The sequence below is a fragment of the Phasianus colchicus genome, chromosome 13 (assembly GCF_987193195.1).
Source record: "Phasianus colchicus chromosome 13, bPhaCol1.hap1.1, whole genome shotgun sequence".
NCBI classification, from domain to species: domain Eukaryota; kingdom Metazoa; phylum Chordata; class Aves; order Galliformes; family Phasianidae; genus Phasianus; species Phasianus colchicus.
Window position 1 is genome coordinate 8,450,249 of NC_143448.1, and position 25,564 is coordinate 8,475,812.

The following is a 25,564-nucleotide window of genomic DNA, read 5'->3' on the forward strand; positions in this document are numbered from 1 at the left end:
AATTTCTCCTTTTCATTTATGAGATCAGTAGTATAAGTAACAGAGTCTGAGACTTCTGTAGACTGATGCAGTCTATTTCTAGAAAGCACTTTCTTTAAGGCTGTATCTAAAAGGTCACCACCCTGGCATAGAGGAGAAAAATAATAGAGATCTCTTGCAGTCAGAGACAAATAGTTTTCCGCCTTAGTACACATCTCTGCTACTAAAAGTGTACTGCAGCAAGGAAATCCATTTACAGTTTTCCTTTTACATAACAGTTGCAGTGCCCTTAAGAGCCCCCAGTTGTTTCCATATTCTCTTCTCTAGTTGTCCTACAGTATAGCTGCAATAAAAAGCCTGTTTACTGAGATCTGGTACTGTTCTGTGAAGTGTTTCTCAGCAAACATTATAGGTCAAAAGCACGTGTTTCGACAGCTTTGAAAGTGTTCTCAGATAATAATAAGACTCCTACTCTTCTACTTTTTTTTTTTTTCTCTTTCATTCTTTACCTAAGTATATGTACCTTCTTACAGTTTTGTTTTACATTGATCTAACCGTAAGAATACTTGTAAAAGGAAAAGCAAATGGAAATAGACTGGCCTTAGAATTGCCACTTGTTTGGCTGGTCGTAATCTGTGTGTGGGGTAACTGCTTACAGCTGTGCTGAACTTCTTAGTCACTGAGTAACTGCTACCACCTGCATCCTTTGCACAGGCAAAATTGATTAGTGGGCTATTTGTCCTAATGCTCCTTCATCTTTGATCGTTTTTATACTTCCATCTATGTATCCACCAACTAAGTTTTACGGACCACGAAGACTTCTTTCACATCCTGAGGTAAGGAGGACTTCATTCTGTTGAGTTTTGTCATTTTCCTTGTCAGAGTGTTGCCCTGCTCCTGTGGTTCTAGAAATATGGCTCTATAAATATGGTCTTCTCCCCAGTTTGGGAGGCTCCCTGAGTTTTTCTCCTTGTTCTGCTTTCGCCCTATGCCAAATAGAAGCTTGCTTTATGTCTTTTGCATCTTAACCAGTATTCTGCCTCAAGATCTGTTGATGCATATTCCTTCTTGTGTTTTCCACTTGTTTGTGTTCTGGTTTCATTGGCCATCTGTTTGTTCTTAAGTACTTTCAAGTGCTGTTGTCTCTGCCTTTCTTAGCTTTTATTTGGAGGAGGTAACAAATTGTCTTCTGCCATCTGTAATATTGTTTATACTATGGCAGGAATTTTGAATAAATGGGTTTTGTTTTCTGGTGGTCAACCTTCACGTGGGATTTTCTCATGTTGGCTGGTATCAAGACTGTTGAAAAAACACCCTTTGTTATGCTGGTTTTGTACAGTATCCAGTTTACAGCTGATAGGAGCAGTGCTCCTCCCTCTTGTCCTTTGCTGTAGTATCAAAGCAGCAGGAAAAACTGTAATGAAAATCTTGATCTGTCCTGGTCCAGCTATTCAGTAGTACATAAATATTCATAAGTGAACTGGTGCACTTTCTACGATAATCAAACACATACTAGGTACTGTTTCTTGATATAGTGTACTTGGCAGTAGATGTACATCAGATCTCAACATTTTAATGTTTCATTATTATCTACAAGGAAAGCTGGCTGTTGTATTGTTGAATAAGAGATGAAAGAAATAGATCAGCAGAACAATGAGATAGATTGAAATCCAGTAAACTCAACACTGCAAGTGCCTTTTCAGGCATATATGTATCAAAATTATTATTTTTTAACTTGTCTGTAACTTTAAACATTTAGTAAGTTAAGAGGTTGTTTTTTTTTTTAAAGTACACTGAATTATGTAGGAAAATATAGTAGTGCATTAAGATAGTCCAAATTTAGGTGTAGAAAAGAAACAAATGTCATTCAGTGAAATGTCATTCATTGTCATATACAACCAACATAAAAAATAGGTAATATTTAAGATGTAGTTTGCTCCTCTTCTAATGATTACTGATGCCAGTGCTGTTCTCCATAATAGAAAGTCCTCATAATAGAAAGTCTCTGAAGCTCTTTCTGTTTTGATAAAAGAATAAATTCAGGCTGTGCACTCAGTCTTTCTCCTAGTATCTGAAGACAGTGTTTTTGCTGACACTGTTAATAATGTCTCCTATCTGAGGAGCAGAGGTGAACAACTGACCTCAGTTTTTCTTGTACAGTGAAACTGCTTAATGAGCACAGCATGAATGCTTACTCTTACTTTGATATCCCATTTTAAGTAAGGTGTGATAGCATGGATTACCACAAGCATTGTATCCCATCCCATTTGTGAATAATTCACAGGGCTTGATATTAAGCAAAAGCTTGCAATCACAATTGAAGAGAGATTTCAAAGACCTTATGCCTGGATGCGAAAGCAGCCTCGGCTTTATCCTTAAGAATGAGCTATACATCCAGACTCCAGAGTAAGAAATGTATCTCTTCACAGTTCTGTCCTTAACCAAGTGTGTTCCAACTTTAGCCATATGGTTGGTAATTAGAATAACAGATGAAGTACAATAAATATGTTCCTTTTAAAATGGACAAATTTGTAGCTTTTGTGCAGGTAAAATTACTCCTGTAGTTCAGTGCTTCTATAAACAGTGTCTTAATTATGTCTGCAACTAATGCAATCAGCAGTCCCACACTGATAGCTACGAGCAGTTTTGTCTATTAATCCAGTTAGAAGTGAAGAAGGGGTGATGGAGCTGGTCATCTCCAACGCCATCTGTGAGTTACAGAACAGAGAGAAAAGTACCAGTTTCTGAAGTGCTGTCTGTGGCATCTTTAGCCAGTCAGCAGTGAATGCACATTATAGCATTCAGAGTGAAGCTAATTAATATTAACAAGCTATCTGTACATGTGTGACTTTCTTTGAGTGTTCCCTACTATACAGAGAGCTTTTTTTAATGCAAAGGAATTGTGTAACTATCTTGTGAGAGGGAATGCACAGCTGGGAAATGGAAAGGGCATGCAGCTCTTCCCGCAGGTCGGCATGGGTTTGCTCTTGGTTAGCGGTATAAGTCAGTCTTTGCTAACTTTTGCAAGGTAAGGGTAACATTTTAGTTGGGCTCTCTGAAAGCATTGTTGTCCTCCTGGACTGCCTTCACACAAAGGCACAAGAATGAACAGGAAGCTGCTGGAAAAGTTGGAAACAGAGTAAACTCTGATGGAAAGCAAATTAGATATCTGCTTTCAGTGTCTTCTTCTAGCTGATAAACAGAGCCCAGCTTCCAGGGCTATCAGTCCTGTGCTTTCAGGACTTTTTAGCTTTAAAGATGCTTTGGAATTTCAAAGAGTGGTCCTTCACAACATGGAAGCCAGCTGTAATTCTGGGGTAAATCAGAATCAGATGATAAACAGACAATGATTTTTTAAATTTTGTGATATTTGTATTTTTATTTAAGTTCACACTATATTAATAAAATGATTTGGAAGAGGTCTGTGCTGTAAACCAATCTTTGTTTTTGTATGTGTTGTTCCTGTTGAAATAATATGTTTAAGAAAAGGTTGCTTTGTTGTTGTAGAAGCAGTTCTTCTGAGTGACTACAAACTTAGTGTAAAAAGCACCACCAGGTTACTGAGTTTCATAGAATGAAGAGATCTTTTCTGATATTAAATATAATTTTCTTATATTTTGAGTGGGAGGAGTAGACAAACAATTTTTAAGGTGAGCAGGAACACTGCTGACTTTCAGGAGGCGTCCATTACAGGTAAGGAGATTATCCCTAACTCATGCCAGCTGTGAGGCTGTTCCACTATTTAATCAAGAAACAGCAACTGGGTAAAGTGAGTTCCTCTGATAAAACTAGAGAACCTGCTTTGTTGTTCTGCAGGAAAACTTAGGGTTTTGTTTTTTGTTTTTTTTTAATCTAAAGGGATGAAAAGCATAGAAAATTTTTGTAGCATTGCTCCTACGTTGCTGAGAATCTCAAGGGTTTATCTCTGCTTGCCAGGATCTTCTGAGTGTTGCTGTGCTGTTATGGTTGCTGCATCACTGGCTTGGCTGATGGAGTTGAGATCAGACTTAAAAATGCGAGGAGCCACAATAAGCTGTGAACGGAAGGATCTTTAACGAGCACCTTGGAGGATAAAATCTGAATTTGAATTGATCTTAAGGTGAAGAATTAGGATCAAATAACCAATGTAGGTAAGTGCAAAGAAAGAAACATCAGATAATATTTGGCATGATAGTTGGTCAGCAAAAACAGATCTGGTGGCTATAGTGTGTTGTAAAGCAAAATGTGCAGAATGTGTGCCAACAATGCAGCGTTGCTAGGAAAAAAAAAAAAAGCTATTTTTAGTTTGGAAGATTATTCAACATGGGGGAAGATATTTTTCTGTCTTGGGATTTGGATCCTTCATCTGAAATATCAGCTTGCAGTCCTGAGGTTCACCTGGTAAAACAGACACAAAGTAGTGACAGAAATTGAAAAGCAAAAAAAAAAAAGGCAAAAAAGAAAAGGAAATGAGGAGTTCAGCAAATCTAACCTCTGAAGGAAGCTTGAGAAAATTAGATTAATTTACTCTAAGAAAAAAGGAAAAGAAGACGAAAGGAGACCACAATAGCAACTATCTAGTCTGTTAAAAGATGCTTTAAAGAAAAATTCTTTTTTTTTTTTTTTCTCCTGTATTCTTTACGGGTAGAAAAAGAATGATCAGCTTTAATTGTAGGAAAGAAGGTATAATGCAGGCATTAAGAAACCTTTTTCTTCTGTGAAAGTAGTGGAGAAGTATAAGCAGCACATATACTACCATGTGCCTGTCCTTAGAGATTTTCTTAAAAGGGTACAAGGAAACATCTGTCAGAGGTTCCTGTGGATGTTCCTGACTTTTTGTTATAGCACAAGGAGTGGAGCAGATGCTTTATCAAGACCTTCCTCAGACTATTTTGGAAAATAGCGACTGTGACCACTCATTTTTACTGCATTTTGATTACTATGATACAAAATTGAAGTATTTCAACCGAATTCTTCCAAAGGCTGTAGTAAGATCACACAGTGAAAAGCATGGTGGATATTTCAGGAAATTCTACTGATGTGCAGTAGCAGAGGTATCTTTCTCCTAACAAAGCTGGGGGTATTGCTGTGGCCCTTTCAGCTTCTTCCCTCCTATTCTAGGACAAAACAATTAAAAAAACAAACAATGGAAACAAACAAAAACATCAAGCCTCAAATCAGTATGGAAAATAGACTTTATCTTAAATGAAAAAATTATTTGTCTTTAACATAAAAAGAGACTACAGATAATCGGTCTGATTTTGGTTTGATTTATTAATGGCATCAGTGCTGATGATAAGATAAAGTGCTTTCTGATTATGGTGTAGGGATGTAGTCATGTTCAAGAGCTAGTACAGCCTCATATACCATCTAACACAGATGTTCCAATCTATCAGTGTGGCTCTCCTGCGTTTTTTGTTTTTGTTTTTTTTTGGAGTGTTATTTTTGTTTTATATATTCATTCAACAAAAGATATTTGTCCTGAAAGTTCCTACCTGTTTTCCTGTTTGCTCCCAAAGTACTTGGAACAGAGGTTGCAGCCCTAAGTGGCTTTGTAACAGTCATGTGGAGTTTGTGAACTTGGGCACAGAATCACGATGCTGTTTTGTAGTGCATTAGTTTCTTGTTAGCATTCTTTCTCAAATGTTGAGAAGCTGATTGTTTTCACTAGCTGAAAGTGATTACTTATAACAGAGAAATAAAATAAGACCAACCATGAGCTGCAGGAATCCTGTCTGTACTGTGTGAGCTTTTCTAACACAGGTAAGGGTTTTTTTTTTTTTCAGCGTTGATGTATTATGCCTTTATAGTTAACACTGGGATGTTTGGAGTAGAGAGCTGTTAAAAAGGCTTGAAATGAGCTTCTGTAAGAGCAGAGTTTGATTGAAAAGGTACAGAATAATGAAATCTGCCTAAGCAATGAATTATGGGTCACACTGTATTATCAAGAGAAGAGAATTAGTACAGCTCAGAAGAAAAGTGAGTGCACAGTGTGACAATAGCCCGGGGCATGTCTAAGAGGAACTGGTAAAATGGGATTATTTGCAATGCACAGTGTGGACACAATAAACACTAATGGGCTTAAAACAGCAGAAAGGAAACTGGTGTAAATAGCAGGAAGGAAAGTCATGATAAAACACCAGCCAGGTACTTGCATAGCTGCTATTCATCATGCTTGACATCCATTAGTCAAGAAATTTAGTATGGATTTGAAAAAGATCTGCAGACATCATCATACAGGGCTATGTTCACTGGGCTGCCTCCTCGTCTGTTACTGCATAGAGCAGGTGGTCAGATGGCCTCCTTGGTCACTAGAGCAAGGTGGTGTTGCCTAGTTTAAGCAAGACAAAACCACAGTGTTTTGTCTTTTTTGTATTGTGGAGTTTAACCATGCTGTTATGCATCTAAAGGAAGAACTAAGCAATGAAAGATCTTTTTTAATTGTTGGGTCAGCCAATCTACCTTACCATATATGAACCTTTGGAAATATTTATTTAAGGAAAAAAATCACTCTGGAGTGAGAGCACACTACAAATATATTGTGTGCTTTATTTTGGTGGACTTGCATCCTGATATGGGTGTCTGCTGTCTCTGATGGTTGCATATATCTCCAAGGCTTGCTCTTGAGGTCCAGCTAACCGGGATTTACTTTGATCTCAGACTTGCATTTTCTCCTATGCAAAAAGCTGCAGAAGTGCATTTTTGTGAGTATGTGTGTGTATATATATGTATACGTGTGTGTATATATATAAAATGGTAGATAATACTCATTGTTGCCAGCTTGAGCGCTTCTATTTCTTTACTGGTAAACTTTCAACCTGGAAGTGACAACTGCCTGAGGCATGTCTTTCCACTGTTGTTCTGGGAAAAGGAAGAAAGGTTGTTTGTGGGAAGGATCTGAGAGATTTTTAAGGTTGAAACAGAAAAAATGGAATAACAAAGTTGATACATTTTTTGCTGCTAACCAGAGGTGTATGGAAAGAAACAAAAATAATCCTAAGGAAAGGACACTTGACCACAGGGATGCTCTGAGAAGCTTGATTTTTTTTTTTTTTTTTTTTTTTCCCCACCCCCTATATGTCTTTGTTAGGCAGCTATCCTTTTGAGTTCAATAGGGATTTCACACTAATAGAGATGGTGTGGCAAGAATGGCATATTTTCTATCAGAGCAACTCTACTGACATTACACTTATGAAAATGGGATCTAAATGACTAGGGCTAGGAGGTTTCTATCAGAGCTTAAAAAAACAAACAATGAAATAAAAACAAACAACAAACTCTCCTTTACAGTCATTGCATTTCAGTTTTCATTGTTGCAGAACTGATGCTCCAAGTTTATCACTATACTCACTCGTTTCAAGATCTTCTTGATGCTATTGATATCTTAATTCCCTAAAACTGAAGATCATGGATTTGAGGCAGTCCTTTTCATGACAAGTTTTGCTGTTGTTTTACCTTTGAACCAGAGGGGACTGATGATTCAGATTTAGTTCAGGAGTTCTTAGTAGTGTTATTTGTGGTTATGTTTGGATAAAGAATATTTATTGTGTTTTTTCATCTGATAATGAGTTTTACATTTCTTGGTTTAAAAAGAAGGTAACTTTGTTTCCACAGTTGTTCCTATTTATGCTTAGATTGTCTATAGAGCAACTCTATGTCCTTTTCATGAGTGTCTTTTGTAATTAATAGGAAAAACTCAGCAGGACACTGAGTTAGTTTTGCTTAAGAAGGGGGAGTTGCTGGGCTGCTTGCATCAGTCAGAGAGGAGATGCGTGTGTCAAATGAGCCTGTCAGAAAGCTGAGATGTTCTGTGGTGTTGGTGCAAGAAGGCGTTTGTGCTGAATATATTGCAAATGTGTTTGGAAACAGGCACCACTAGAAGCTGTGCAGCTTGCTGTGCTATTCCATTTGGGGAGCTCTCAAATTCTGATCCTGTCTGTCAGTGCTTTCCTGACTGCTTGTAGTATTGAGCTCTGCTCCTCTTGCTTTCCACAAAATTTATGTTAGGTCTTTGGATGTTTTTCCAGTTAAGTTAAGCAACTGCCAAAGAGAAAAGAGTCCTTCATAATTATCTGGTTCATGGACCACTCTGTTACAATATACAAATTAGCTGTATGCTGTAGTACAATGACTCACTCCAGGTACTTCTACCACTGAACAAGTTGCATTATATGACACAATATCTAGAGCTTAATGTTTGGTTGTTTTTTTTTTTCCTCTAAAGTTTGCTCCAGCCTCTGCTGTACTTGTTCTTCTTGATGTGAAAATTAAATGTGGTGTGTGGGTTTGTGCTTTGTTTCTTGTTCTCTGGTGATTTTTACTTGAGAAGCTCTTTAAAACAGTTGATAGTTGCTGCAGATTGCATATGCAGGGCTTGCCCCAACCCCTAACTTCTTAAATTTGAGCTCTTTTAGGATGTGTTTATCCTAATTTTACTGGGCTAAAATTGCTTGCTAGACATTGGTCCAAATCAATTAAGAAGCTGATTTATTTATTTTAGAGCTCATAAACATGATTTAAGATAATGATTGTCTAGAGCTTATTTCTACACTCAGCACTACTGAATTATTCTATCGTTCTAGCCAAAGGTTTTCAAGATGGAGCAGAAGAGTAGAGTATAATTTATATGTTTTCCTGAGGTAAATTCAGATGTTTCTGTCAATTCTTGCTTCCAAGATTTTACAAGGTCTGTAAATTAAGTGCTATAGATGGAGTTGTTGCCTGCCTGCTTTTGACAAGGAAGTCAAAGTTGATGGACATCGATTTGCCACTGGGAACCAAAACCATTAATTGAAGCTGTGGTGGTGACTAATCCATTACTTTGCTCTGCTTCGTGGATCCCAACCTAACAGTGGTTGCTACAATCAAAAATTCATTCATGCAAATGCACCTATTGTGATCAAAGTAATCAATTTCTTTCTAGTCCTGTAGTTGGCAGGATCAGGGTTATAGAAACCTACCCACATATTGCTGAATTGCCAAAATGAACTGACTGCTCCCAGGGGGTGTGTGTGTGTGTGTGTGTGTGCATGCACACGTGAGCTGGGGAGATAGGATGCCAAAGCAAATGAGAGTGAAACCTACCATTAATGCTGCCACCTCTAATCATGGCATGAAACAAGACGTGTTATATAGATCTTCAAAAGGAGCACATAAGGATGGCTGGTGGTGGGCTGTTTTTTGGTTTTTGTTTTGTTTTTTTTTCCTGAATTTATCTAGTTTGTAGATGCTCAGAATCTGCAGACACGGGAGAGGAAATAGAAGAGTAGTCCAGTGAGATTTATTTATTTTGTTCTTACAAACTTGAGCTCTGGGAACTTGGAGTCGTTGTCAGACTTTTCTACCTGTGGTGACTTTTGGTGGAAGGAAAGAGCATTTACTCAGAAAAGGTTTTGAGAAGGGGCTTTTAATTCATATGAAGTACAGGAAAACACTGATGGAAGCCTGTTAAACACACATGCTTCTGTGAGCTGATATTTGGGAAATGGTTTGAGCATCCCAATAATAAATTGCTATATCACTAATCAATAGTGCTTGTGTTGATGAAAGTCATAAATGTTTGCTATGTCAGGTTCATGCTGGCCTAATGGGTAATAGCAAATAGCCTTAGTTCCTGTAAATGTGCGACTTTAATGCTACATAAGCAGGCAGTTCATGAGATTGTTTATTGCTGCCTTTTATTAGCCCATGTACTGATATATTATCTCAAAGGCTTGTTTTATTTTGAGATGTTGGAAGCTGTAGATTTTTGTGACTTTCATGTGTTGTTTGTTTTTTTAAGTCCATGCGAATAAAAAATACAAAAGCAAAGTATTAAGAGGTTGCTGCTGTTTGGAGTGGAGGAGTGCCTTGATTTTTAGGAGCAACTGTTTAGGGGTGAAATATACTTCATGTGTTCAGTGGAAATGGTATCTTCTGATTATGCACAGCATGTGATAGTTTACTTTATTTTGGAGTTCATCTTCATAAAAGAAGAATAACCTAGACTAGTTCTTTATGGGCTTTGTGGGAAGTTCCAAAAGTAATGCCTCTTATTTATTTCCATAGAAACTGCAACAGATGTGAAGAGCACAATAACACTATTTGATAGAGCAGATTCTCAGCTACAAAACACTATTTTTCACACAGTCACTACCATTAGCTGTGCATTCTCACCAGCAATGAACAGGAGCCTGTGTGCAGGCTGCACTATTGCAGGTGATTCACAGTTGATGTCACTACTGCTGAAATACACCATCCACTGCCTCACTGCAGTCACGTCCACTGTTTAGTCTCCATAAACATTCAGCAATTGCCAAGGAATGTCAATAGCTGCCATTTTTTTGTCTGCAGGGAGGAATTCGATGACATAGCTTTGCTTCATCCTTACTTCCACATTAGATGCCATTTTGTCAGTGTCTGCCATCATGGGCCACTGTAAGAAAGTATGAGGCGTTACTTTAGGAACAGCCCTCATATATTCGTAAAAGTTTTGCCTGTTGTGGCCAAGGTATGAGGTTAGAGAGTCCTGACACCTGGACTACAGATTTTGGTAGCCTCTAATGTATTTTAATAACATCTGGTTCTGTGAAAGTGTTTTGAAAATATGGATATTTTCCTGTTTTTCTCATAGAGCAAACACAAGCGAGTGCCATGTATGTTACTGCACACAAGGTCTGAGAAGTCAGCCCAGAGCCATGCTTGAAGTGTTAAATTGCTGGGATTTGCGAGGCATCAGTGAGAATATTTATTCACGGTCCTCTTCTCTCTTCACTCAGCTTGTTGACTTGCAAATAGTCCATAGTTCTCGTGAAATCCCAGTCAAGACACTATTGGGGTTTAATGCATCATTAATTTGGGGTGAAGGTGGATGAAAGTTAGATGAGAACTCCACAATAAATATGTACCCTAAAATTTCATAATCGTAGGATTGTAGAATGGCTTGGGTTGAAAAGGGATCTTTAAGATCATCTAGTTCCAACTCCCCTGCTTTGACCAGGTTGCTTAAAGCCCCATCCAGCCTGGCCTTGACTGCTTCCAGGCAGGGGGCATCCACAACCTCACCGGGCAACCTGTTCCAGTGTCCCACCCTTACAGTAAAGAATTTCTTTGTGATATCTGGTGTAAATCTACCCTCTTCCAGTTTAAAACCGTTTCCCTTCAACCTGTTGCTACCTGCCCTTTCAAAAACTCCCTCCTCAGCTTTCCTGTAGGCCCCCCTTCGGGATCTGGAAGGCTGCTGTAGGGTCTTTCCACAGGCCCAGCTCTCTCAGCCAGTACTCGTAAGTAAGGTGCTCCAGTCCTCTGATCATCTTCATGGCCTTCCTCTGGACCTGCTCCAACAACTCTGTGTCCTCCTTGTGTTGGGAGCTTCGGAACTGGACACGGTATTCCTGGTGGGGTGTCATGAGAGTAGAGGGTCAGCATCACCTCCTCAACTTGCTGGTCACACTTCTCCTGATGAAGCCATTCCTGAAATTTCTCAGATTTTCTTCTTGTTAAATGACAGGCCCTCTATCCTTAAGTTTTATAATTGAGGTTAGAAAAGTGCACTAAAATATCTAGGCTGGCATAAGTGTCCCACTTATATTAGAGGCTACCTTGGTAAGGGAGCAGGATCTCAGGTCAATTTTTAAGCTTTGTAATAATTAATACAGATAAAATAAAGTTGCATGTCTTCAGTTAGGAACAACAAAGTGTTAAATATGAAGCTGACAACAGCTTGTTCTTAATTTCACATCATTCTTTTCAGAAGAAATCACTAATCCTTTTGTATTGTTAATTAGCAAAGCAATATTACTTTGCTGAACTGAGACCACAGTTCTCATTTAATAGTCTTCACTATAAAGTATACATAACTGCTTATCATTGCTTATATACATGTGTGTGCATGCTAGCTAAAGGAGAGGAAAAGGTATCTTCTGTTCGAAAAGTCGCTGCAACATGTTAAATAACTGTTCAAATCATTCTCATATTCATGATTTTCGTGCACGTAACTCAACTGTGAAACTATTCAGAGAGATTTGTTTGTTTTAAGACACCAGTGTTGTAACCTTGTGAGAGTCAGTTGCAAGGGCTTTCTGCCTTTAGCTTTGCTTCTCATTTGGCTTTGTCAATTTACAGCACTGTGCTGGTTTAATATTAGCATCAGGAATGTCATATCTGCGGATTTTTTGTTTTCTGAACAACGTTGAATACATTTACTTTGAAGTCTTGGATGTTACTTGGAGTAGCAGAAGTGTCACTTTTATTTAGATAGTTCTGGGATTCCAAAGATTCAAAAAGCAAAACAAATAAAAACAACAACAAAAAACCCATCAACCCAACAATATATTACATAGATGCTGAAAGTAAGCCAAAATAGGCAAATAGTATCTTAGCTCTTCAGCTTTCATTCTGATTCCAGCAATACCCAGTGCACGAGTTCTGGCACCTGCCCTGGCTGTGTGGCACCGCAGGGCTTTGCTTTACTGTGGAACAGTTGCTTGCTAGCTCTGCTCTGCTGCCTGCTTGCAGCTGGATTGTATGTCCTTCGGGCACAAGGACATTTCCCACCTTTCTGAGGGATAAAAGAGCTCGATGAAGGAAATTTCTTTGCTGTACTGTCAGGCTGATGTTCCAATTTTTATGGATAAAATAAGGGATGTTAGATTTGTGCAGGAATTTGCTTGCCCCCTGAGGTCTCTGATTGTGCTCCAAACAACTATTTGTTTTCAAAGGCATTTTATAGACATTTCACATGTGTACATTTCACGTATACATGAGGAAATGAATTGCAAATACTATTCTGCCTGATTGGAAATTTGATCTAAGAATATGTATGTGTGTATATAGTCTATTACTGGTGAGTTTGACTGCTGAAGGTTGTAACCATTAAATCCTTTGCAGGAAGTTCTTTGGAAGAGCTGGTGCACTTCTTGGTGTTAATTCTAATGTCAATATTTTTAAAAAGCATCATCATGTGAATACAGGGAAGACAGACTCTTTGGAGGGAATTTTCCTGGCTAAGATGTGATTTAAGAGAAAAACATAAACTTAGAAGGTGAGGAGTTTTAGTAGGCATTTATTTTTGAAATTCTTTTTCTCTGACATATCTGACATATGTTAGTAAGAAAAGGGCTTGGTGTCCCAACTCTAAGAACTACTGGCATCAAGAGCTGTTCTTCCTCGTCTGGGTTATTACTGTGTTGTTTGTTGGTTGTTTTTTTTTTTTTAGGCACTACAACAGTGTGATTGTAGATAGTTGAATGCCAAAGATCTAGGTTTGTAAGGTGAGGTTGCTACAACAGTCAATCTCTGCATTCATTAATGATTTTTGAATTCGTATTGAAATTAGAGCATTTTTTTTATAAAACCCTTGCAATTCATTCATGTAGTGAATTTCGAAAGGAAGTTCTGTAAATGGTATCTGACTTACTGTCTTCGTTCTGTAATATTTCTACTTGTTTGCAATAAAAGCTATTTAGTGCTTTCCAGGAACTTTAGCACCTGGCCTTCTTCCAATGTGTTTTTCATAGCCAATGTTCTGGAATAGGTGGTGATTATGTATCTGTATAAGTGATTAAACACATTCTCATTACAAGTGAAGATTAACAGAATTTTTCCTTATGGCCCAGCACAACGAGTTCCTCATCAGTGTTCTTTAATAACTTATCTATTTCTCCTTCTCTTCCATTTCATTTCTGCTCAGGACATTTTCTGACTCTGCTGACCACGTTAATCTTCAGTAGTGCCTGAGGGATTTTGCTTGTCTCCTTTGGCATAATCCTAAATTAGCTCCGTTCACATTTGTTCAGTATATGGCTCTGTATTTAATAGGACAATCTCTGTTCTTTTTTTGGATAATTAGTATTCTGCTCTTTTCTGAGACTGGTGATTTCAAGTCAGAACGTTCGCTGGCATGATATTAGTTTTTACTTCCTCACTACTAATACACAGACCATTTTGTCAGCAAAGCCAGTAGTTTGACTGTTCCTCTTGTAGTGACAGATCGCCTGGTAGATAGGAGTGTTAAATTCTATTTTCTTCTGAACAAAACAAATCCTTCAATTCTCATATCAGTGTTGGGCCCCTTCCACATTTTATCTGGGTTGGGCAGATGCAACTTTCTAAAGATATTTCAGTGGAGCTTTTACTCATTTCTTTTGGTTTTGCTTTTTTTTTTTTTTTTAACCTTCCTAAAGACCCCTTGAATTTCAGAGATGATAATGGCTACTTTGCACATTTTAAAGTATGGAGATGGTTTTGGAATTATGACATCCTTATCAGTTCCAAAATTTTGTAGGTGTGTTCAGGATGTGAAAGTCCTAGATGTAGAATGGGAAAATCCCAGGGAATTTGGTTAAAAGTGGCAACGTTAGAAAGGAAGTTTTAGAGGTCTCAAGCAGTGTGCTGAGACAGCTGGTTAGAAGAATCAGCAGCTGTAAACACGTCATCTCTTATTGCAATGGATGGCTCCATAGAGCTACTAAATCCACCACAGCTGCAATACCCCTCAGTTTGTGTGTGAGTGCCCATAGTTCTAGTAGATTGTACCAGTCATCTCAGTGCAAATTAAAACATTGACCACCTTGAATGAAGCTCCTTCCAGTGAGAAGGGAATGAATATATTACAGATGGCAAGATAGAAGCCAGGGGAATAGAGAATGGAAGCAGGATGTGGGGGAGGCACCTATGCAGACCCATGGGTGTATTATTATCCTTAATGCACAGGGTTTGTTGAGGGATCTCTTCAGCCTTAGTAATTCTTTAATGTTTTTGCATCTCTGTGCAAAGCTGAACTTCATGTCCTGCTTTCCAATTTGGACATTACTATGCTTTGCACTACGTGATTTTTTCCGATTTCTGATCTCTTCTGCTTCTTATTACTCTAGTGCTCTTCCAGTATTCCTGTGCAGGAATCTGAAGTGTCTTGCATGTTCTGTGATGATTATCTTCCTGTTGAATTATTGGTTTCCCAAGACTCTGTTTCCATAGGGTTTTTTCTTTTTAGTTTTTCTCCTCCAAAAAGACAGAATTAGTTTTCTAAAACTAAGAGCTGTTTATTCTTATGTACTGCTAATCAACATTGAACCCAACAAAAAAATTATGAAGATATGTTTATATATTACTTACATATACACATGCACTATGTACTAAAGCTGTGGTTATAAGATAGTGTGCATTTTTTTATTCCACTCAAATCAGGATAGCCATTCAGATAAAAGGATTGAGCAGTGAGTTGCTTTAATTTCCAGACTGCAGAACTCTTTGGCAAGTTGGCAGTTTTTGTACTGCATTTTTTTTTCTCATAATGAATGAGATCTAGGAATACCAACTGTGTAACCCATTAGAAAAGAATTCCCTGTAATCTGTACGAAGTAGTTCACTGACTGGAGAGCAGCTAGGATTCAAGTAGCTTTCAAAAATGCAAGGAATTCTATTCTTGTGGGGAAAAAAAGGGGAAAAAAAGGAAATCTCACAGCTCAGAGTAGGACTTGGGCGTGATGCTTCAGCACATAAATGGTAAAATCAGTAAACTATTGATTTCATAAGCAGGGCTCATAATGGAAATTATGAGTAACAAGCTCTTGTGTGTGTGGTACTTAGGAACCACAATTATGAGTTAAAGCATTTAGTAGAAAACTGCTGTCCAACTGGTCGGAATAATCCACAGTGCAAAGGGGTGAAGTCTCTAAGCTTCAAGAGATGTTGAAAGAGATATTAAATGAAATTCAATTACCTAAAGCTTTTACGTGTCACAGAGGATTTAGAGACATATCTAAGATATAAGCCCCTCACCATGTGTGATCTGTACTGCTACTAAAATCCACATTTGCTGCATTCAAGCCTCCTTGCAGCATCCAAGAGAAACAAATGGAGGATTGTCCTTACAAATCATTTACCTGCAACGCTGCAAATAAGGACCTTAAGCTTATTCTGTTACCATGTTTTTTTTCAGCTCACGCGGATCTGCCTAATCATTCATATTCTTTGAATTAACTCTAATTTCCTTTTAACTGTTTCTCCCAGTGCTTGCTTCAAACAAACTTCAAACACTCAGACCTCCTAATAAAATATTTGCCTTTAATAGAATTTATTCAGACTCAAACACTGCCAAAGCTTGTTTTCCAAGTGGCATGTTGAAGAGCCCAAGATTCTTCCCTTATTTCACAAATGTGCTGAAGCACAAAGAGCTGCACAGTCATCAAGCCTACTGTAGGTAGGTGAAGTTAATTAACACTCCATATTGTTATTTGGTACGTGTTGTGGCTATCAGGTGTTCTGGTTATCGAGCGTTGCCAACTGGGAGCAAAATGAGATATTTTTGTTTTCAGTTGTTTAGAAACTGGCTAGATTTTTATTTTTCAAAGTGAAAACATCTGTGCGTGTGCTCCAGGAGAATTCTTTGCTTGTTCTGGAAAGATGCAGAATAGATGACATGATGGTTTTCAAGAATACAGGAATATGCTGTTTTTTCCTATACTGACTGGGAATTACTTCTCTTTCCAAAAACCTCTGGGTCATACTTTGAAACAGATGCTTGACTTTGGTAACAATTCTTGTCTGTGTTGGAGGCCTGTGTTTAACTGAAAACCACTCCCAGTCTAACCAAATGGCAAGCTAAGTGTAAGGGAAGGTAGAGTAATTGCATTTTGAAGATACTTGCACTTTCTTAACAATTGCAGTTATACTGTGCTGATGAGATGCTGGGGGACCTTTTGTGGTTTGTTCATGTTTCATTTCACAGAAGAGATGGAGACAGACACTGCAGGTAAGCTGGACTAGCTGAAATGCAGGTTTCTCTTGCCATGTCCTCTTTTTCTACGTGGAAAATTGGAATGATCAGGACTAAAGGAACTGATATTTGGAAGTCCTAGGCCATGGGCTAGTCCTCAAGTACAAACTGAACTGTTGAGATACATTAGATGTGTTTGTTCTCTACGTGCTTTGTATGCCCGTGTTTTCTTGTGTGGGATTTCATGGGCAGCAGCTACAAACACAGAGGAAGCTGTAGTAGCTATTCTGAACTGCTTTATCGTGTTCATCTATCAGCACTTTTGTAAAGTTCTATCAGCTTCAGTAGGATATCTCCTGACAACAAACAGCTTCCTAATGCAACGATGAATACTTGTTTATTCAGTGTTATTTTAAGCTTGTTTCTCTCATTCATGGAGTAAGAGAACATCTTTAGAAAACAAAATCTAATTAATCTAACCGTCTTGGATGCCTGTTAAAATTTGCCTGTCCTAGAATGTCCATTTATCATGATTATGACTGAACAACCAAACTGAGAAAGGTGCTGCTTCTTCATTTGATGCAAAATGATGATTTATTACCCTGTTTTTTGGTAATGGTTAAATCTAATGGACATTTCTGCATGACAAATCATTCATTTTCAGAGTAAAATTAGACATGTTATTCTTCTGTGTAGAACATTTCACAGCAATTTGTGGAATATAGAAATCTTCTGTAATTAAATAATTGCCACAGCATTAGCTGCATATATCAATTTAAATAATGCAGATACATATTAATACTTTACAAACAGGAACTTATATTAAAATCATGCAATCTGAGGAAGTCAAATTAAAATATTTACAAGCTACACTTTCCTTCACCCTCATAAATTCCCTTTCACACATCTGAAAAACACTTATGATGATGAATAATCCTTCTCTGCATTCATTGTATGTACATAATAGGAGTAGCATAAATGTTAACAAGGTACAATTACACCATAGGGAAAAACTGATAGGAAATGTACTCAAGGGAAGGTCCTACATTCTCTTTATGCTACATGTTCCATCTTTAATTAGTTGATTCTATCATTAGTGATAGTACTCCCCAACTGAGGACATTCGTGGGTTGATGTTCAGTCTATTAACTGAGCGTGATATAAGTTTTGTTTTCTGAAGTGCTGTGGACTGAAGATTTGCAAGGCATACAAATTCTTTGACATCTCTAATAAAATATATATTTTTTAAAAAAAAGAAACTTTTTTTTTTTTTTTTTTTTTTAATACAAAGAGGGATATTAATACTGAACGTTTGCTTCCAGGCAGCTCTTTATAGAGATCCTTCTGAGTAATCCCTCAGTACACTCAGCTGCCAGGTTAGAGTCTTGATGCTACTCTTCTATTACAGGAACAGAAGCTCTGTGGATTTCCTAGAGGACAATCACTCTTCAGATGCTCTGACTCTAACAGGAAAAGATATAAATTCTGTCATAGATTTCTGTGAAAGTCTGGCTGCTTTATTATTCTAACATTGTTGTAGAAACATATGTTTTAATCTATTTCTAGGCTCTTCTAGTCATCAGGAAAACTTCAGACAGACGGCGTTCTAATTAAACCATTTGCTATAAACTGAGACAGTTAATCCTTTGGTTGTGGGATTAGGCATTTGTGTTAGAACTGGGGTTTATTTAAGACCTTGTGCCTCAGATGTGGCTTGGCTCCTCCTTGTGCATAAAGCCATTTATTGTTAGTAGCAGCACTATAGTTATGAGAAAGCCAGCCTCAGGGGCAGGGCAAAGAAAACTAACACCTGAAAAGTGGGTCTGGGATGTAGGGTTTCTCTTTATGGCCTTGGACAGTGCAGAATACAGAAATCAGAGTAACTTCTGAATGAGGTGAGGGCCAGAGATTGGGTGATGTACTGTCCTGGCAAAGATAATGCTGGTAGAAGGGGTACAGTACGAAGACTGAGAGAAAGAAAGGACAAAGGAAAAACCTGGAAGAGAAAGCAAATGGGAAATGTACACTTTACTTGGTTCCAACATTCACAAGTTGTGCAGGGAGAAAAATCTGTCCGACTGGGGTTGGCTGTTGTGGGAGTTTTTTTAGCACTGTGGACACTCTGTGATGTAACTTTCTAGTAAATATGTTATTGCCTTCCACTGATAACTAGGATTGCTGTGCTCTATGATGAGCTGTTGTATTCTAAAGCAATTTAAAAATCCTTGCCAATTTTAAAAAGAAAATTGCTGTTATTTAGCTGTTCTTAATGTGCATTTCCTAATCAAACAAAGTTGAGAAATATATCATTGCCCTCAACAGAGAGTTTACTTGTGACATGTTATTGAACTTCCAGGCAAAATGTGGAATGTAACAGTATTAATAAAGAAAAGAATCTATACTTTGTGACAGATCACTGAGCAAACATGGTGCTAGAAGAGATTTGGAAGCCTCTACACAATTTTTATGGCAGCCATCAAATGTTTGTATGACTTTATGTTTTAGGGTCCTCATGTGAGTGGTTAAAGGATTCATTTTGCTTTACATCTTATTGTCCGTGGGTTCTTCTCTTATCAGGTGCATGTACAGATTGTTCAGATTAGAGTTTGAACATCTTGGCATGCTTTTATGTAACAGGTGTTGTTTGAAATAGGCATTTCAAGTAGAAATATTCTCAAATGTACAAGAAGCAACAGAAAAATTAGTCAGAAATTTTTCTGTAAGTACGTAATGCCCAAGAATCTTCCTTGTTCTTTAAGATCCCACAGTATTAACTTAGAAAAATGCTTCCTCCCTTAAGCAAGGAATAATTTGTCTATTTTCAGGAATTTACACCGTTTCCCCTTCCCTTAGCACACCTTTGACTTTAAATAACTCTTGCACAATTTGAAGGGAGTGAAGTGGCACTTATCAGAATTTTGACAGGATGCTTCACTGCTCAGTAGAGCAATGCCCTAAAGGCATGTCTCATAATCCAAAGTTTTGACATGCATTCTCAGGGCCCAGATTGAGAAAAATATACTCAGTGTATTGGGTGTGTTTTTCTGCATGTGGTCAAGTAAAAAAAAAAAAAACAAACTCATCTGAAACCAGTGGTGTCTTAGGGTTAAACAAAACTGAAACTACGAGTAAAAAATTAATCTGCTGTGTTTTAAAGCTGACGTACGTATCTTGATATGTCAGAAAGTAGTCTTCACTTTTTTACTAAGCTTAGTTGTTTTAATTGTTGGAACTTTACAGATGAGTATTATTACTAGCACCTTGTAACGGGGAGTGAACGGGGAGTGGTGTCAGTCCTAAATGCAAATAGATACAGACCACGCCATGAAGAAGGCAGGGTTTTATTAGACACGCAGGATTTGAAGTGATACATTAAGAAGCTTATTGCAATTCTAAGCATTGTTCCCATTCTCATTTTATACAAATCTGCTTAATGAGCTGTTTCTTAATGTAGCTCCAAAAATTGGTGGTGGTGGTGTACACTTTGCAAGGCTAAACTGTAGCTGTCCCCAGTGGTTTGTTTCTTTATTTCATTCTCTTTCTGTTGAGTAGCTTTGCTGAGGATCTCTTTCTGTTATCTGATTGACCCTACTTTTTCTTTTACCTGAATCAGTGGATAGAAACATTTAATTTTATGACTGATACGTGTTGGAGTTTCAAAATGGTTTTCATATTAAGTCACGAAATAAGAGTAAACTGTCTTCGTAATGCCTTTCATGTGCTTCCTCAAGGCTGCCATGGGTCGGAAGTCAGGTTCATGGTTACAGGATGAGTGTTGTGTGATGGGATTAGAGTTAATGTGTAGGAACTGGAAACATGATGCTGCTAAAGGAAAAAATCCAGTAGCTAATAGGTGAAAGCACTGTTAGGTCAGCTTAGTCTATGGCATTCAGAAAGTTCATCCGCTACCTGTTATTAAAGCACACATCCACAGTTCTTTGGACTCTTTGTCTTTCTTTCTAGAACTGACGTCTGACATGCAGGGTGTTTGAAATCTACAGATAAAAGTTGTTGCTGACATCTCCCCTGGGAGCCTGTGAGGAGGATTGATAGACAAACCTGCTGAGTTTAGGAAATTTTATAAGCATTCAGTATGCTTGCTACAACTATTGAGTAGTTGTAAGTCTTGGGCACGTTTTTCTTCAAACCATAAGTGTATTTGCACCCCTCCCTCCTTTTCTCCCTCTGCTCTCCCTTTCCCCAAAAATGTTATTTGATAGCTGTTCATAAACTTTCGTGAAGGTTCAGATGTTACAAGAGTTTGGGTATGGGGAGATATGATGACGAACAGCCACTACCACTAATTCTTAGCAAATATTAGTGTGAACATGGAAAGTCTCGGTCGCATGAAACTCCTCACATAACATCATCTTGATGGGCAGAGAATCCTCAAGCACAGCCTTTACCTCTGCTGTAGGGCTCTCTCCAGCTGTTCGGATCACAGTGTTCTATTCTAAAACGCAAAGGATGTCTGCCACCTCTGTTGAGACTACTAAATGCTAAAGATGAGAATTTGATTTGAAATATCTTTTTTTTACCTTTTTATCTTATGTATAATGATTTGGAATAAAAATCTGTAACTGTTTTACCATACTGAGTTGCTGCTGCTGGTGATGAGTTGTGTTTACAAGTAACCATGCAACATGATGTGCATAAGCACTTCCCCTGACTGCCAATAATCTCATTGCTCAGTGGGACTGGTTTGATGCTGAAGTTGCTTGCTGAATTGAGGTTGCAGTTGTTCACATGGGAGACTTACATAAAATGGAAGCTTTCTTCTTTATTGGCCTTTTCTGGAAAAACATCAACTTATGATAGATGTTTCATCCTTCAACTGTTTGGTTTAATAGAAATCAATGGTAAGTTCATATCCTCAACTGAAACAAATAAATCAATTAACAGCAAAAAAAAAGCAAAGTCGATATAAAGCATAAAACAGTGTTGGCCTGATTAAAACGTCCTTTGCACTTCAAAATTACTTACCGCCTAAAAGTAGCGAATAGCAGTTCCTCATCCACCACGATGGAGTGGGGAAATAAAAAGTGAGCTCCTTTCACCTGAAACAGCAAGTTTAGAAGTGTATCCCTGAGTACGTGTGATTACAGGAAGCTCTGGGTGTTGCCTTTCCTTAACTATTCTGCCCAAATCCTGCTGGAGGCTTTCCAGGCTTTCCATATGCGTGAAGCATTCCTGAACGTTTTTCCTGGTGTATCAGGCCTGAGAAAATTTTCATTAATTCCAGGCAGTCTGCATTTCCAACTGCTATTTCTCCTCCTTCAGCACACATACTGAAATGCAGCTTTTACAACAAAACATTGTTTAGGTCTTGGCTTCTCTGTATATTTTTTTATAATTGATTTGAGCAGTGATACAGGAGCTGGCACTTCCTCGTGCCTCTCTGTATAAGGTACTAGTAATATATCTTCTGCTTCTGTTCTAACTCTTTAATAAAACTTACCTTGTTCAGACCAATATCTTTGGATCTTTTGTTAGATAAGAAAAATAAGACAGGAAATAGGAAGCAAGGAAGCAGTCACTTAAGTAGTTAGGTTTAGTATCCACTGTATTATGATAATAACAAAATAAATTTAAAAAAAATGCATCAGTGCAGCCATACTACAATAAGACATTGTTCTTTCTATGCTTGCTGTTGTAATGTAACATTTTCATCTTTGGTAGCTTCTTTTACATAAAACAGTGAGTTCAGGTTAATATTTCCTCTATTATTAGCAAAGAGTATTGATTGGAGTAGGTATTTGATACTGGAATACTGATGTTAGATCACCTGAGTGTTTCTTGCTTGAGTATCTGTCTAAATCGACTTCTTTTCTGATTAGATTGCATTTGAATTTGGAATTTGAGACCTAGTGAATTTGCAGATGATTTGAAGTCCTTTAAGTTCACTTGAATGGTTTTGACGATGGTGCTAAGGTATGTGACTATTGATTTATTTTTATTATTATTATGAAATGCCCACTGAAACTGCTTGGATTTGAAGCAGGATTGACCCTTACTTTTCTAGTCTTCAAATTCACTTCGATAAATGATCTATGCCAGCAAGTGTGATACTTCAAGGAAGTGTATAAAACAAAAAATGAAATGGAGTGCGTGCAAAAACAAATGTCTTGCTTTTTCTGTTGTAAACTGAGAAACCATGTTTTAGGCTATCTAGTTAGGTGGAGGCAGTTTTTTCTTGTTTTTCTTTTGTCCTGAATGTGCCAGTGCTTTCACATGGAACACGTGTCTTCTTTGTTTTTTCACTAGAACTGTATCCCAGGGCTTGTGTCTAAATGTTATAACTGGTAGAGCATGGGACAGAACTCTTGTTTACTGGCTATCAGCTTTTTAATTTCTAAGGAGCACGGTATGGTGGTGTGAATAGGCTCCCCTTTACAGGTTCTTTTGCATTCTTTTGAGTATGTAGGCCTCATCTAAAATACAGAGACTTCATTTCTATTCTTAGTAATGCTTTTCTAGCTTATAAAAGCTCTTCTTTGCCATTTATTAGATGTGAATTTTATGGGAAATCTTTTTCATACCTGATAAATGCACATAAAATGTGGAGGGCAGTTGTGATTTAAAGTGAGTTTAATAATTAGCTTCTTCTAGTGAATCCTGTCAATGTGAAAATGTATGCTCATTTCTGAGCCCTGCTGGCTCTGCCTGTGTTAGAGAATATGAGATTTGTTCCTGGTGTATCACAAAGCTGAGTGCCTTTTGGTTGTTGAAGAGCATCAGTTGTACTCCTAGATCATTTCAGTTTGTTTTTGCTTTTCTAAAAGCAAACCCACTTACACAGTCTAAAACTATTCTTTGATGTGAACCAACTAGAGGATGTAGTAAGGCTTGCAATACAGCCGTCCTCCAGCTCAGATTACTGTGGCAGTGTTAATGCATCCACAGAGTGTCCACAAGCTGTGGAAGGTGTACAGGGAAGCAGCTTGTGGAGTCCCCTGCTCTGCTGCTGTTATCTGCTTGGGCCAGCTTCCAGCCCAGCAAATGCAGTGCTGTGCAAACTCTGCACCCACTGTGCAATGGGTAAGCATAGAAAAAGGCAACACCGATCTTTGCAAAAAGATTTTGAGAGTCATAAGTGCAAAGCTGTAGCATGTGTACTTCTCATTTGGCTTTTAAACCTAAAAATAGATACTGAACAGATTTCTTTAAGTCACCAATGTATATTGTTTGTTGGTATTTTTAATATTCATTATTGAATGAAATGTGCTAATCACTGCTTCTTGGGGAGCCTTATTATCTTGTTTAATATGTTTACCTATGTATCCCATTGACTTCCTTCAGGGGTGACAACTTTATCAATATAATTATATACTGCTGAATGACACAAAAGGAAGTTTCAGTGGAATAAGACTTTCCTGGCAAGAGCAAGGCAATGTTGTTTGCTTAAAGAAATTAGTCTGTTGACACTGTTAGTTGTGTTTAAAGTAGATAGTTAGAGATGCCACTGTTTGTGTAGAAATGTTTTATAATTAATTGGAAATACACTTGAGGAAAGCCACGCCGATAGGATCATAACCATAAGATTGGTTTGTTTTACTGATTGTCACATTGTGTGTTTAATTGTTTGTTGAACTGGCATGGCTCACAGATGCATTTAATGAATCCCACTTGGATTGCCTTGGTTTGCATTGATCTTCCCAGAGACATAGGAGGACAAGATGCAGAGGCTGTGGTTTAATTAGACAACAGCTTTATTAATGTAGCTCATCTGGGAGCTATTCAGCAATAACTCATAAAGTACAGGTCATGGTGCCTTGAGTTACTTCTAGCTGTTGGAAGTTATCAGTTGCCTTTCCAGGCTTTTGCTGGACACCCACTGCATCCTCCTTGTGTGAGGATTAAAGTATTAGGGTTTTTTTTGGGTTAGCATTGAACTAAAGCTCAATTCCCCAGTTTCCAGTTATTTCTCAGCCTGGAAACAAGCTCCCCATGGTAAGAATGATCGGCACTATGTAACTTGCACAAGGACACTTTTATTGACTAAGTTATCTGCCCTGCCTACAGCTTTGGATTGTTGGTAGTATATTGTGTTTATAAAGTGTGTTCCCCAAGTGGAAAGAATAACACTATTGCTCCAAAATTACTGAAATCAGATATCATTATGGTAAGTAAGACTTTTCTTGTTGCTTCTCCTATTGTAATTATGTATCTTTTGGTTTTGTAGCCCTCTAAAGGCTTGACGTAAGTGATCCGCTGCAGGATTTCAGACCACTTTATAGTCAGCACTGCAGAAAGAGTGTGTGTCTGTCCCAAACTCTTGTGATGATCTCATAAGATCTCATAATTTCCACCCAGCTATCTAAATAATCCCTGTGTCGGGCTGCTTCTCACTGGTAGAAAACTTATAAAAGGCTCAACTGGCAGCAGCACGAGCCTCTTATCATTCTTCTGCAGTGTAGTGGAACTGGATTTGTGGGTCCTTAGTATCCAGCGGTAAGCACTCAGCACTTGTGTCACCTTGGAGAAGTCTCTGCAATTCAGAAGGGAAGGATGAGCAGAAGCAAGAGTGTTCAGACAGCCCAGGACTTGGTTACTCTAATAGTTTAGTGGAAGCACTCCTTGCACTCAAAAAAAGCACTAAGCTTCAGGATTTAGGTAGAGGTTTAAACTGACAGCAGCTGGGACATTTACTCCATATATACTACTGATTTGTCTTTGCAGCAGGACTCCGTGTCTTGGGTTGCGACTGGGTTTCACTGATGATGAGCATAAGTTTTTGGGTTCCTCAAATGGTCTTAAGGCCCTAACTATGTAATCTGGAGTTCCAGCTTTACCAGCAGAGCTTTTAATGTTGTAAAGCAGTTGCACATCTCTTTTTATAGTTATATTTTCCTGCTGAGGAAAGAACAAATCAAACGCTAAAGAAGTTTAGAACAATTTCTGTTTCCTCTC

General features: G+C 38.0%; 1 protein-coding gene across 4 annotated transcripts in view; it reads left to right on the forward strand.

The window, feature by feature from the left end:
• The window catches only part of VSTM2B (V-set and transmembrane domain containing 2B), a 360,933-nt gene that overhangs the window by 188,191 nt on the left and 147,178 nt on the right, over positions 1-25,564 (forward strand). For 3 of the 4 annotated variants that reach the window (XM_090149977.1, XM_090149979.1, XM_090149978.1), the window contains 2 exons: positions 694-815; positions 3,916-4,109. The gene's annotated coding sequence lies outside the window, so the exon portion shown is untranslated. The remainder of the gene's footprint in view (positions 1-693; positions 816-3,915; positions 4,110-25,564) is intronic. The other variant, XM_090149980.1, reaches the window with a different exon arrangement.